The sequence below is a fragment of the Hypanus sabinus genome, chromosome 2 (assembly GCF_030144855.1).
Source record: "Hypanus sabinus isolate sHypSab1 chromosome 2, sHypSab1.hap1, whole genome shotgun sequence".
Classification (NCBI taxonomy): Eukaryota; Metazoa; Chordata; class Chondrichthyes; order Myliobatiformes; family Dasyatidae; genus Hypanus; species Hypanus sabinus.
Genome location: NC_082707.1, coordinates 161,381,200 through 161,395,064, shown reverse-complemented (window position 1 = coordinate 161,395,064; position 13,865 = coordinate 161,381,200). Strand labels below are relative to the sequence as shown.

The window sequence follows — 13,865 nt, the reverse complement described above, 5'->3', positions numbered from 1 at the left end:
CCAGCATAGCTTCCAGGCCCTTTGATCAGCTCTCTGAGAAGTATTCATATTCCAGCCGCAGGGTGTAACATATACAACTATGTCTGCGTGCAACATGTTAGCCGATGGGGCCACGAGGGTTCAAAATATGGTGATTCGTGACGGAACATTGGAAGAGATATTAGCTGATTTGTAAAACCAGAACAAAAGAGTCTTCTTGTTTAAAACCAGTTTGACTAAAGGAGCGTTGCTAATTCAGCGCCAGTGGAGAGGGTTAACGAAACAAAGGCAGAGGTGACTATAGGTGATTGTTGAAAAGGTTACAATGCGCGGGGTAAAGGGCGCGCAGTGATTTGTAACGTGGTCACATTTTTTAAAACGGGCGGGTTCCCGTGAACTGCTCACTCATGTATGTGTGTACATGAAAGCTGTGGCACACGGAGCCAGACAGGAGCTGGCATGTTAGAGAGTGGAGCAAACCATCCAAGTAATGAACAGAGGGGGATTGCAACACACGCAGCGCCCAAAACGCTCCAATGAGTTCCAGCTGTATGAATTTCTGTGGGACTCCGACGTGGGCTCAGGAAGAGAAAAGAGCACGATAAGAACCAACCCCGGCAGCTTTCACCGAGCGCACGAACACCGCTGAAAAGACGTACGCCGGCGGTTGTACCCTTTCATGTTTCCCAGCACATGTGGGAATTCGGCCGACAACCATATGTAGTTTTGTGGCTGCCGGAGCAGCGGAGATGTGGCAGTGAAGTTTGTCTCGGCTACAATAACTCTTCCCCACTTCAGTGAATCTTCAGCGGACATTTCGTTTGGATTTGTGGCTGCTGGAGGCAACTTCCTTCGTGGTGTATCCAGTGGAGGACTTCCAGCGGTAAGAAAGCGCTGGCTCTATTTAACCATCTTTCAAAAAAAAACGTTTGCCTTGTTTTCCAATGTTGGGGGGGGGGGGGGGGATTTAAAAATTTGCTTCAAGTCCGCACCGTGGCACTTCTAAGTACACATATTAGAGTAAGAATGAAGTTACTTGAGAGCTGGTGTATATTTGAATAATTTTTATTCAGATATACACGTGAAACTTATTTGTAAACTATTTACTTTCACGATATTTATAGAATTTTTTTTAATCCTAGGTGTTATTACATAAATAGTATCATGCTGGGAATGTTTGAAGCAAACCCCCTCTGTAGCTTCTCACAGGGTAAAAAACTGTCATTCCTGTGGTTTTGACTGGCTCTCCCGTCAGTTCCTAAACGACCCTGTGGGACAGTTAGGCGATCCTTTAAGATCCCTGGTAAATGTATCTGGTTGTCGTTTATCTGTAAGATTTACGTTGTCTGAAACATTTTGCCTCCCATCTTTCTTCTATAAGCTTTTAAGATTTTGGTGGCTATTGCATTCGCTTCTCTTCAGTGCCGCAGGGTACAATTTATACGATTAGTCACTTCTGCTGAGGGACTGCATGTGGCTTAATTTTTAAAGAATGCGAGTCATTTCCTTTCTGAGATTTCTGTGAGTTGACTTCTCGGATGGGATCGGTGAATGTTGCTGAGGATGTGTTTTTTTCAGGTTGTAAGTCCTCGCTAAACCTTATTTTATTCCAAGCATTGCATGTTCATCCCGCTGCTAAAAGGCTGATTGCGATCTACTCTGTCAGTTGTTTAAGGAAGATAAAACAATTTAATAGTGTTTGGGGTGGAGTACCCTTGTTGAGCGTGAGTCAATGAACACTACGGGCATCCAGCCCACTTTTCCCTGAATTTCTGTACAATATTTAAATTACTGTGCATGATCCTATTGGGCCCCGTAAATAAAAGTGAAATGTTGTAATGTTTGTTGCGAAACATTGAAGCATCCAATAGAACGTTCCCGCAGTTTTGAATAGACTATTCCACTGAGCATTTCAGTGAAGGCGGTGGGTATGTATGTCGTGGCCATTCCAATTATTTTCACATGACTTTTGCCTCACTATTCCAACAAGAACAAAAAGCTCAGGGGCTTTTGATTGTTTGCCGGGGCTTCTTTAAATTTGCCTATTAAGCGAATACAGGAAACCAGTGTGATCGTGGACATAGACGGAAGGGCACAGGAAACATGCTCTTTGGTGTATCTGCAGTTTTGCAGAAGTCAATTAAAGCTGACTTTAATTCCACCCAGCGTTACTCCAGGGACTTACTGCTGCTTTTCGAAAACAATACTACATGGGGAGTGGAGAGGGGCGGGGAGGCAAGCTAAGCCAATTCCTTAAAAAAATACCCTGTATTAAGATGTCTTGACAGTGGGAGTTTATTTTGATCATGAGTGACACGTCCATGAAGGAAAGATTGAAACTATCTTTGAGATGTATTCTTTTCAGGAATGGAGGCTATGGATACTGACAGGCTCAGTGTAACCTACTAAGCCTGGAATTTCTGAAGCGGTGTGGTAAAAATAAAACGCAATGAATAAAAACACATTGACAAAATATGTGGATAGACTAAACCACTGAAAATGGGGGCCTCAACTGAGGCCTGCTTCCCATATGGTAATGTCTTGCTGCAGTCAAATGGTCTTGTTTATATTGATAACTTAATTCACTTTGATTTATTTTTAAAATAGAATCTTATTCGAATCATTAAGCCCGTTTCCCTGATGGCTTGTACCTGGGCGGTGCAACTATAGTAAACAGATGATGTTGTCAACAACTGTTATGTTTGGATTTGTGTTTCTTACTCTAAGCGTACTTGGACATAGTTTTACAAATTTGGCTTGTTTAGTCAGCTAGAATGCGATTCACACTGTAAACTAAAGGTGATGACACCATCACAATCAATATCCAGCATTTTTCAATTGATTTCAAGTCTTTCAATATTCTATATCTCTAGGTGAAGGTGATAATGGTCCAAGCTTGTAAAACTTCTGGGTGAGTTCACACTGTCACTTTTGTGCCTTTAAGTCTTACAAAAAAAATCTTGAATATTTAAAAGTAAACAGTTAACTAGTGACTCCGAGGGATCCTGATCTCAACACGAATTCAGGTTCAGTTTCCATAGTACCAGCCTTCCTGATAAAGCTGCTGATCACTTTGCCAAATGGTTTGTGATAGCTTTCATATTGTGTGGTTCATCAGTGCAAATTTTAGGAACAGTCAGACTTGGGTTCATTGAAATACTGCTGGCTGAACCCATTACTGTCAAAATCTGTCGTTCTGCTTGAAACTATTTGGACTGAATTGTTGAATAATTATCTACTCAAATAAAATTATTTAACTTGCATTTATTAAACTATTGTATGCATACAGGTGATATTTCTGAGGGTTGACCATAAGCTGAAGAATATTTTGAGTGATATAGGTCTGCCTTTAAATTGTACTGATAAAACTGGCATTGCATAGTATTTCTATTACAAATGATAGTCTGAAAATGTAACTGAGGAGCATTAGGAACTAACATGGACAGCGTTCCAGGTGCTCTACATTGTATCATGGTGAGAGCTAAGCTTTAAAGATTTTTTTAATAGAGAAGTGACAGTGAGTCGATGAGGAATACAAAAAGAGTTCCAGAAATTTGGTGTGTGACACTAGGCAGCCAGGCTTCCAATGGATTCCTTTCTCTCATTATAGATTTAGACGGTTGTGCAGTGACACAGCAAGTAGAACTGCTGCCTCACACACCAGTTAATTCTGATCAAAGGTGCTGACTACGTAGACTTTGCTCATTCTCCCTATGACTCCTTGCGTTTCTTCTGGGCTTTCCAAGTTCTTCCTAGATCCCCAAAACTTACAGATTGGAGGGTTTGATGGCCCTGAGTGTGTAAGTGAGTGATTGAACCTGGTGAGTGGATAACATTGTGGGGGAAATTGGGTTAGTGTAGGATTACTGCAAATGGGGAGTTGATAGTTGGTGATAGGTTGACAGATCTGTTTCTAAGCTATATGCCTTTGTGACAAGTTACAAACGTTGTACATGTATCTGACTCATAAGTAAAATTTTGAATGATGTTAGCAAATTTGCCTATTCAAATGTAACTTGTGTGGGAACAATTTTCCCTAACTCACCCATCTTTGTGAATTAAGGGAGACCTAATAAATATCATCAAATCTTAGAAGAGTTTTGAGAATGTAAGTTCTTTAATGAAGCTAGGGATTATCAGTGGAAGAGAAAAAAGGGAGATGTGAAGCTTTTTTTTACAGTAGGTGGTTAGAGTGTGTAATGTTTAACTCAATGAGGCTAGTAATGCAAAGAACATATGGAGCTAAAAAGGGAATTGAATTTTATGAAAGTGAAGAACATATAAAGATTTGGAAAGAAAATGGGATATTGCCCTTTTTGAATTGTCAGAGGCACTATGGACTTGTCAATATCTATCCCTGTAATATCTTATGATTTTTTTTTCCAGTGGCATCACTTTCCATTCTGAGATAGTACATTGTGAGATCACCTGATTCAGAGGTTCATAGAAAGTTATTGGAAGGTATTCTAAGAGGCCAGGTATATCAAAGATTCACTTATTATCAAAGTGTACAACTCTGAAATTCTTCTTCTCCATATGAGTATTTGGATAGACAGGGATCGATTAGGGATAATCGGCATGACTTTGTGCATGGTAGGTCATGTCTAACCAATCTTAGTTGTTTTTTTTTGAGGATGTTACCAGTTAAGTTGATGAAGGCTGACACCTTGCCCTATTGTCCTGTTTATTATTTATTGAAATGCCTGCACTGTTCTTGTGCACTTTACGCAGTCCTGTGTAGGTCTGTAGTCAAGTGTAGCTTTCTCTGTGTTGTTTTTTTAAGTAGTTCAGTCTAGTTTGTGTACTTTGTCATGTAGCACCATGGTCCTGAAAAATGTTGTCTCATTTTTACTATATACTGTCCCAGCAATTATGGTGGAAATGACGATAAAAGTGACTTGAATTGACAATAAATGTAGTCTACATGGACCACACGGAACCATTTGACAAGGTCCCATGTGAGAGGTTGGTCAAGAAGGTTCAGTCGATTGGCATTCAAGATGAAGTAATAAATTGGATTAGACATTCACTTTGTGAGAGAAGCCAGAGAGTGGTAGATGGTTGCCTGTGACTGGTGAAATGCTGCAGGGGTTGGTGCTGGGTCTGTTGTTTGTTTGTCATCTATATCAGCCACCTAGGTGAGATTGGATCAGCAAATTTGCAGATGACACCAAGGTTGGGGAGTAAAGTGAACGGTGAGGAAGACTAGCAAAGCTTGCAGCAGTATCAGGACCAGCTGGAAAAATGGGCTGAAAACTGGCAAACAGAATTTAGTGCAGACAGGTGTGAAGTGTTGCATTTCAGTAGGACCTTGTACAGTGAATAGTGGGGTACTGAACATCATGATACAACAATATGTAGATGGATGTCTGCATATTAAAATCCCTATGTATTGGAATACATGAGGAATTAATCTTGATTAGGAATGTAGACCATTCATGATCTTTTTGAATAATTCCATCAATTTCCAACTGAGAAAGCTGACAAGGCATTAATTTAGCACCTCAATGAAGTGGCGGTCTAGATATGGCAGAAATTAGTATCGTAGAAAACTACAGCTCAGAAACAATGGTCACAGGGTGAGCAGCCTTAAGTTCTTTGATGGCAACATCTCAGAGTGTATGTCCTGGATGCAATCCGAAATTATGCATGGTAGTAGCAATACTTTGTTAGGTGTTTGAGAAGATTTGGTATATTACCAAAGATACTTGCAAATTTCTACAGATGTATGGTGGGGAGCATTCTGACTGTGTGCATCAGAGACTGGTCTGGAGGCTCTAATGCACAGAACTGCAAGAGGGTGCAGAAGGTGATATATTTGGCCAGCTCCATCATGGGCACCGCCCTCTCCACCATTGACAATATCTTCAAGAGGTAGAGCATCAAGAAGGTGGCATTCATCAATAAGGATGCCTTCTTCTCTTTACCATCATCATGGAAGAGGTACAGGAGCCTGAAGACCCACATTTGTGATTCAGGAACAGCTTCTTTCTATCTGCCATCATAGTTCTGAATAATCCATGAACCCTTGAACACTGCAGAAGTTTTTCTTTTATTTTGCATTGATAATAATTTATAGAAATTTTGTGTCTTTTCGCTGTACTGCTGCAAATCATCAAACTTCATGTCATATCAGACAATGGTGAACCAGATTCTGGATGAATTTTCATAATTGGGAATGTATGCCAATATTTCAATAACCAATGGCAGCTAAATACTCTTTTAAGTTCAAAATATCCATCCAGTCAGCTGAGTGAAGCTTTAATATTTACACATCTAAACAATCATATAGTTGTCGTGTTTTCTCATTAAAAGATATAGTGGCAAGCTTCCATTCATACATATAAACGCTTATCAACAGTTACTGTCTTTAATTGGTTCGAAAATATGGCTGTAACCTCGGCCAGTATTTAACTCCTGCCCCTGTTGGGCCTGGGAAGGCAGTGAAATGGCTTTCTCTGAACTGCTGTGTCCTAGTGGCAAAACAGCTCCTGTGATGCTCTTGTTCTTTCAGTACATCAGGCCACTTGAGAAGCCAGTTAAGAGTCAACAACATTGGTTGACAATGGAGTCCTGCAATGATCAAAGATGGCAGATTATCTCACCTGATTAGGATTATTGAGCCAATTGAGACTGATGCCTGCTGTTTTGTTTTAAGAGTTATGTAGCAAAGAAACAGGTCTTTCAGACTACTGCCTCCGCACCAGCTGTCAAGAACCCAATTAGATTAATCCTGCTTTTTCCTCCTGCATCCCCATTTACTCCCTCTAACTTTTCTGACCCATGAGGCAAATTTACAGGTGGCAATTAAGTTATCAACCAGCAAGTCTTTGGGATATGGGAGGAAACCAGAACACCCTGAGGAAAGCTCACACAGGGAGAATGTGCAAACTCCATGGTCAGCAGCAGAATGAGGAATCAAGCCGGGGTTTCAGAAGCTTTGAAGCAGTAGTACTTTGCACTCTATCCGTGCGGTGCACCCTCACTGGTTACTTTCACTGAGATCAGATCTCAGACTAACCTGGTGGGAAGTTAAAATTTGAAATGTTAGCTTAATCTTGAGACATTTTCAGTCAAGTCCTGTAATGACATCAGAGTTTGAGGTATGTGTACAACATGGCTTAACAATGCCTGAAAGTTTTGGTTAGCAATGAAAGTACTGAGCCCCAGGTACAATTAGAGACATCGTCTCTGATAGAGCTAGACCATACATGTTTTTTGCATATTCAGCCTTGAGCTAAGATTCTAATACTGTAAATTTCCCATTACTAAGATGACCTCCTTGTTGCTGTAATGTTGCTCTCTGCTCTGCCTCCTTTTAATGCCACTAGCCTATTCTAATGGTCTCCTGGCTCCCTAAATTGCAGTTCATTCAAGTGTTTCCACTACATTTACCCATCATGCTCATCTTTACTGATCAACATAAGATTCCATCATCTGAAATTTGAAATGATTGTCTTCATTGCATCTTTTTATCTACAGTACTATCTGATGTTTTGCGTATTGCCACCCCATTTTGTCCCATTGTTGATAGCTGTGCCTTCAATTCCTGTATTTCCTCCTCCTCAGATTTTACTTTTTAAAAAAAACCTCCTCAACAAAGGTTTTAGTTACTGCTACAATGGAAAATTTTTTGTCTAGACAGAATGTAGAACATAGAACAGCACAGGCTCTTTGGCCCATGATGTAGTGTTGACCTTTCAATCCACTACAAGATCAATCAGACAAACAGATATCCTTTGGGTAGATAGCCACCCTGAGATAAAAGGGGGTGGCTATCTACTTTGTCTATGCCCTTTATTATGTATACCTCTATGAAGTCACCTCTCACCCTTCTTCATTCCAAAGCCTTAGTTTGCTCAACCTTTCCTCACTTAACCTTTCATCACTAGACATGCTCTTATAATTCAGGAATCATCCTGTTAAATCTCCAAGTGTGGTCTAACCAGAGTTTTTATAGAGCTACATTACCCTGGCTCTCGAACTCAATCCCCTGACTAATAAAGGCCAACACACCATATGCCTTTTGAACTACCCTATGACTTATGTGGCAACTTTGAGGGATCTCTGGATGTGGACCCATCTGTTCCTCCACACTGCTAAGAATCCTGCCATTAACCCTGTACTGTGCCTTCCAGTTTGACCTTCCAAAAGATTATTATTATCCAATTTTCCAGATTTAACTCCATGTGCCTTTTCTCTGACCCAAGTCTACATCTTATCTGTGTCCCCTTGTAACTATGGCAACCTTCTACTCTCTCAACAATGCCATCAACCTTTGTGTTATCTGCAGATTTACTAACCCACCCTTCTGCTTCCTCATCCAAGTAATTTATAAAAATCATGAAAAGCAGGAGACCCAGAACAGATTGCTTTGGAACACCGCTTGTCACTGTCCTCCAGGCAGAATATGCTTTACCTCCTACCACCTCTGTCTCTCATGGACAAGCCAAATCTGAATCTATGCAGCCAAATCATGCCTCCTGACTTAATGAATGAGCTAACCAATAATAATCTAAGTATGAAATGTAGTAAATGTATGAAATATCAACTTGTTGATTATTTCTCTATGGAGTGTGAAGAAGATAATTTTCTACTCGAGCTCTTAGCTCCACACGGAAAGCACTGCACTTTTTGCTGTATTGTGGAAAGATCCACTTTCATCCCAACTCCCCTTCTTTTGGGCTCTCGAATGTCAGTCCAAGTCTCTGCGTCATTAATTTGACATTGAGCACATCACCAGCACCTTGTCCTTTTGCATAATTCCACTATTAATCAAACATTAATATTACATTTTCATGTATGTTTTCTTGTGGCAGCTCAACTCAGTTTTTGAAGTTCAGCCTTCAATTCCAAATTCAATTCATCGCCCAAATTCCAGCTAACTGGAATGGATGAGAAATGAATATTTTGTAACCAAAAGCAAAATCTGGTTAGTAGATTAATAATTTTAAAATAAAGTTTGGATAAGAATGCTTAATTTTCAAAATGGAAAGCGAATTGGGAAGAATTGAAACTGGAGGGAATAACTGAATCGTTGGTCTGAATGAGAAACATATACAAGAGGGATAGAAGAAATCAGTGAAGGAAAAGTCAACTGTTTTGATAGCTGCTTTCCAATGCATAAATATGAAGTTAGATCAAAGCTGTATTTCAAGTGATATTTTATGACTTGCAGGAACAAAATTAAAACAAAACACATGGGAAAACTGGGAAAATTCCCACCAAGTGATCAGTCCACTCACCCATTTATCATTCATCTTGTTTACCTCTTTTATATATGGAAATTTGGCTTTTAATATGTGCTCCTTTCCCCTTATTGGATTTGATTTGATTTTACCCTTTCCATCTCCCTTCTGCTTACATCGGACAACAAAGATTTTGCTTCGTGAATACTTTTGGGTGTATTTTATAGATTTTAGGTTGCCAATCATGAAAATCCCCACAAGCTTTCCCTATCATGCACCATTCTTTTGAAATCACTGATATTTGTCATTCCATTTCGCAATTCAAGTGAATTAAAATGTTGCCCATAATGTAAGCTGAAGAGTTTTCCATCTTGCCCAGGCATGTTTAGGCAGGGTGGATGCTGCATGGCAGGATAGGTTTGTGTGTGTGTTTATTATAACAAAGTAATTGTAATTTCAGGTGTATTTATGATAGCAAAATATTTCGCCAAATTTGCAACAATAGCGATACTTTTCGATATATTTGTGGTGAGTATATGCTTAAATCTCAAGGACTGAACATGATTCCTGTCATTAAGAAAGCCTATGAACTCTATTTTGGGTACAAAGTTGATGACTTAGACACAGCCCGAGCTCCTCACGTTTATTGCACGGCATACACTGTCGATTTTAGAATTGGCTCAGAGAAGTCAATGCTGTTTGCTGTCCTGATGATATGGTGAGAGTGGAAGGATCATGTGATAGACTGTTACTTCTGTCTGACCGGTGTGTCTGGTTTCTCTGCTAAAAATGAGAAATCCATTGAATATCCTAATCGCCCTTTAGCCGTGAGACCTGTGCCTCGTGACCTTAGTCTTCCAGTACTGAAGCCACCAAAGACATGGAGTCCAGAGGAGTCAGACAAAGATGCCATGGTATACAAGCCAGGAGTGGAAAATGACACTGATACAGATTTTGAACATTTTACGTCGAGGGAACCTCATCAGATAACTCAATCTGTTAAATAACCTGGTCAGAGGCCTGGGTTTGTTAAAGGCAAAAGCAGAATTACTGGGTTCAAGACTGCAAGAACAGAATCTGCTGTCACCAGGCACAAAAAGTTCCATGAAGGTTTTCAATATTTGAGACAGATATTTCCCAGAATAACTGATGCCAAGATTCAGGAAGGTATTTTTGTTGGTCCACAAATCAAAAAAAGTCATCAAATCAGTCAATTTGAAGAACTTCTAGTAGGACCAGAGAAAATGGCATGTAAGTTATTCAAGGATGTTCTTGAAAATTCTTGGTAGCTACAGAGTAGCAAACTACATGCAACTGATTGACAAAATGATTCGAGTGTACAAAACCATGAATTATAACATGTCACTAAAGATTCATTTTCTGCATTCCCATTTAGACTTCTTCCCTGCAAATCATGGAGAAATGGTATCCAGTAATGTTATCTGATTATTGTTGGACATTTAACACCTCAGATACCAAGTACAAACAGAAATCATCAACAAAACATTTGTAGCTCAGTTGAACTGTTGCAAAGCATCAGCACCATTATGCAATTAAACAGACTATATTCAGTAAAAGTTAATTTCTTTTCTCTCCAAGTTCTTACGTGACACAAACAGTTATATTTCTGTTCAGCTTCAAGCGGTCAATCGTAACCAAAAAAAAAATTTCTGAGGAAGCAACAAGTTTGAGAAAATTGGCTGTCCAGTGATATTTACTGTAAAGTATTCATTTTAAGTGCCAAGGTCCTTTTGAGTAATGCTTGGAGCTGACATCAAACACAGTCTGCTATTAAGAGGGGATATAGCTTGAGTTGCTACCCACCAAAATGCTTTGAAGCTACCTTAATAAACTAACATGGACATATTTAACTGTTTATTAAGCTATTAGACTGCTAGAATGACAATTGGCTTTAATTCCTTCACCAAGAAGATGCTTTACATAAATGCTCATTAAACAGGAGTTTTAACTAATGACACCCTCTAGGTCATGGTACTATTTTTTAATGGTTGAAGTATTTGCCATCCTGAGTAATGGAGACAGTCAGCATCCAGATGTAAATTGGGCAACTTCAGATGATTAAAAACACAAAATGCTGGCAGAACTCAGCAGGCCAGACAGCATCTATGGGAGGAGGTAGTGACGACGTTTCGGCTGAAACCCTTCATCAGGAGTCAGTCAGGAGGAGTCACCCTCCTGATGAAGGGTTTCAGCTGAAACGTCGTCACTACCTCCTCCCATAGATGCTGTCTGGCCTGCTGAGTTCTGCCAGCATTTTGTGTTTTTATTTATTTCCAGCATCTGCAGATTCACTCGTGTTGCCTTTGAACTTGAGATGATTTATGATTTATAGTTTAAAAATGTGAAAATCAGCTGCTACCATTAAGATTCAAAGCGTGGTCACCAGCTTTGAGGAAAATAGCATTCCTTATTCAACTGCATTGAACAGAATGCATATTGGAAATGAACTTTCCATTGACTGGTGGGGGAAAAAAAAGCTTTTCAAGGAAAAAAAAAGCAGAAATGAGGGAAGTATAAAAACTCCCCATGCAGCAAAAATTAGATCCTATTATTCTGATTAACGTGATTGGGTAATGCTGAGAATCTCAAATTGGTAAAAGGATCAATGTTCAGAAAGTGATTAGGCAAGTTAGGCAAGTGGTGCATTTGGCCTTCACAGCAAGATGATTCAGAATGGGAGCAAATATAGTTTACTACAGTACAATAATGAAGTCACGTTTGGTATATTGTGCAGTTTGGGACTTGCTGTAGAGGCTGAGCAGCTCAGGTTCACCATACTGATCCTTGGGATAACTGGACTTCTGTAGGTGGAGAGATTAGATCAACTAGGTTCACAACCTCTAGAGTTTAGAAGTGGGGGAGGAAGCTGAAACTATCAGAATACTGATGGGGCAAGACTGACTGGATGCAAGGAGCCGGTTTCTCCAACTGGGGCATCTGGAATGAAAGGTCACATCTTAGATTGCAAAAGATTTGAGCCTGAGGGTACAGAGAATTTCTTCACTCAGTGTGGTGAGCATGTGGAATTTGTTACTACAGAGTGCTGGAGAGGCCAGATCGCTGAATATAAATAAGGAATTGGATATATTTCTAGCCACAGAAAGCATCAAGGGGTATGGGCTGAGTGTTGGAATCTGATAATGAGGTAGAGGGTCAACCATAAATGGCAAAGCAGGCTTGAAGAACTGGATCCCCTTCCCATCTTCTATGTAATTTCCCGTTATTGTGATTGACTAAACTGTATATGTTGCAACACTCTTTGGAAACCAAACATGTGATGCTTCCACTGAGTTCTGAATAAATTTTCTTTTTAACAGGAGAATCATCCAGCGCAAGGATAAATTCAACATAAATATACAAAACAAGAATTGCATAACTTAACCAAATATGGTTCAGCTCTTTCCTATTTGAGCAACGGTCTTGTACAAGAATGGTTCAGGCTGTGAAGCTTCAACAAACTTGGGTCTCTGGTAACACTTACTGGAGTTCTGTCAGCCTGAACAAGAAATTTTTAAATTGATTTTTTTTTCATGACTGTAAATGCTTTACAGCTAATTAAGTACATTTGAATTATGACAGTGTAGAAAATGAACAACCAGCTTTTCACCCAACAATCTCCCACAACCATTAATGTGGTACAATCTGTAAATATGTTTTTATAATGTTAACTGAGGTATGAATATTGGCCAGGACATTGGAAGGATCTCCTATGCTTTTCTTCCCAATAGATGCACTCTGAACAAATAAAACCTCAACTTAATGTCTTAAATAGAAGACCTTGCTCTTCACAGAGCATCTTTCCCTCAATAATGCTGTCAAGTGATAATACTGTGTGTCAGTATCACCACAGTACATCTTAAACCTTCCACCTTTTGTCTCAGTGGCAATATTGCTGCCAACTAAAATCTATCTGATTCTTTGCTGTGTTGACGTTCAGTGAACTGAGACTATTTCAAGTCAGCAGTTCCAGAAGGGATTTCTGCATGACTTGGGGAATGGTACATTGATTTGAGTGCCACACATCTTTGTGTTGCAAATTAACAGGCAGTGGGATGAGAAGAGCCGAAGTCTTTTTCCACGGTTTCCCATTTCCAGTTTCCTGCTAAAAATAGTCAGATCTGATTTAAGGTGAGTATCCAATGAATCCTTTAAAACAAATCCTTTAATTTAACCTCTCATCTAATTACATACTGTAAAGTTCTAATGCAAGTACTTGTGTGCAGCTTTAACAGAGCCAAATCAATCGAACTGTCTCAACACTAGCGTGTCAGCTTACTTATTGTTCCTCAACGTGTCAAAATAAAGCATACCTAAGAATTTTATTCTGATCTGTTGGCATAATCGGCTCTGCATCATTTGTTTCATCCAGCGTGAATTCATCTTGAGCAAAATGCACTCTTGTCTGGTTTTCATTTCTTTCATGCAGTAATAACAGCTTCCACATGACCAGACCTCTCAACCACAAAGTCTAAGTATGCCATTTGAAGTTTAGGATGGCTAGAATTCAGATCTTAGTTTTGTTTAAAAAGTAAAAAAAAATTAAGGAGTGGAGGGGGCAGGAGCAAAGTGGGGGTGGGGATGTCTGGCTGATGTTACTGTGAGATGTAGGTGAAAGAAGAAAGGGTGGATCCCTTGACCCTTGCTTTTGCTGCTCCTGTCATTCGGTTCCAGCTATGA

General features: G+C 39.7%; 1 protein-coding gene across 1 annotated transcript in view; it reads left to right on the top strand.

Moving 5' to 3' along the window:
* Nucleotides 1-386: 386 nt before the first annotated feature.
* frmd6 (FERM domain containing 6) overlaps nt 387-13,865 on the top strand; it is a 118,992-nt gene continuing 105,513 nt past the window's right edge. The window contains exon 1 of the mRNA XM_059958061.1: nt 387-862. The gene's annotated coding sequence lies outside the window, so the exon portion shown is untranslated. The remainder of the gene's footprint in view (nt 863-13,865) is intronic.